This window comes from Pinus tabuliformis, chromosome 2_1 (genome assembly GCF_031772625.1).
Source record: "Pinus tabuliformis cultivar Carrire ecotype Pingquan chromosome 2_1, CPIR1, whole genome shotgun sequence".
NCBI lineage: Eukaryota > Viridiplantae > Streptophyta > Pinopsida > Pinales > Pinaceae > Pinus > Pinus tabuliformis.
In genome coordinates, this window is record NC_142299.1 from 526829297 (window position 1) to 526830907 (window position 1611).

Here is a 1611-nt window from a genome sequence, read left to right on the forward strand (position 1 = left end):
GACAAGAGGACACAAGATGTGGTGCTAGCCAGAACAAACCCCAATGAGGGGAAACCCTTCATGAATTCTTGTTATATGTTCTTCAATAGTTCAGCAGAGAGATAGAGAGAGTGTTAAAATTGGAAACTAGGGCCAAAATCCATGTGGGTCACCTCATTTATGGCAGTTGATATTTCCTAGATTCCTCTTATCAAGAAGTGTAGGATTGATCTAAAGATCATCCGATTCCGACAAGTATCTATGGAGATATGAATTTATTTGTATTTACTTGACAAATTGTCAAGGTCGGCCAACAGTTAAATGTGTGGCACACATGCCCAGTGAATCATATAAATACAAAATAGGTTGATTCATTTTCTCATCATCTCATCTCACTCATTCTTCTCTCTCTCTCTCCTTAGCTTTGGGTTATACAAGGAGCAACTCACACATGGGAAGAAGGAGGACACATTAGGGTAAGGAGGACACTGAAAGGAGGACACAGAACTGTTGAAGGTCTCTTTGACCTGCGTTGACCAAGAGTTGACTCATCAAGGGTGTGGTTTTGGTGTGGTTGTGTCTCCTAGGAAGGCCGCAGATTTTGGCACAAAAATCGAGGCAATCCATCCACAAGTTTGACCAACGTTGACTGCCCTAGTTTTGGGCAATAGGTTGAATTTAGTCAACAACAATTTGATTGTTTTTAGGGCTGTTCAAGGGCTATTTCTTTAGGCTGTTTGAGGGCTAGTTGACTGGTAATTAACCAAGCATATTGGAGGTCAATTTCAACTCGTTTGACCAAGTTTGACTTTGCTGACCTAGGGTTTGTTGTTGCTTATATAAAATTACAAAATTATGTTTTTGTGCTATTTCTCTTTGCTGAACTATTGAAGATAAAAGAATATTTGATCAAAAGGTTTCCCCGCATTGGGGTTTGTCACTAGCTAGCCGCCACATCTTGTGTCTCTTCTCTTGGCTTGTTTTATGTTGATCGTTTAATGTTCTATCTGCACTTTACTTAATATGTGATTGCTAATCTATGGCTAATAAGAAGAAAAGAAGTAAATTGCTCTAACCATAGAACATACCATATTTTAACATGGTATCAGAGCTGAGGTGAAGACAAAACCCAAGCAAGAGCAAGAGAAATCACCGAAGAGAATGTTGGCAAGGCTATCCTAAAAACTTCATGGGGTCCTAAACACTCTTCCCCACCTAAGACAAGCTCCGTGAGAAGTTTGACTATCACGGATGGAAGATGTCTCTCGATCTAACTTTAGAAGATCAGGAAGTGTTGGACCATGTGAGAGGCAATATTGTTGTGCCTCCATCAAATGCATCTGCTGCTTCCAAAATCAAGTGGTCCGAGGGAGAATTCAAAGCAAGGAAGATCATCCGGGACTGTATCAACAAGCTCTTGGTGGACTATGTTTCCGAGCTGACAACCTCCAAGGAAATGTACGATAGACTGGTCAGTTTATTTAATGTTAATGATGCAAACCAAGTTCTGTTCCTTAGAAATAAGCTGAAGGAAATTAAGAAGGGCAAAGATGAGAGTATGCAAGCATATTTCTTAAGGATCATCGAGATCAAGAATGATCTCCTATCTATTGGGGAAGTAGTTCCTGTTAG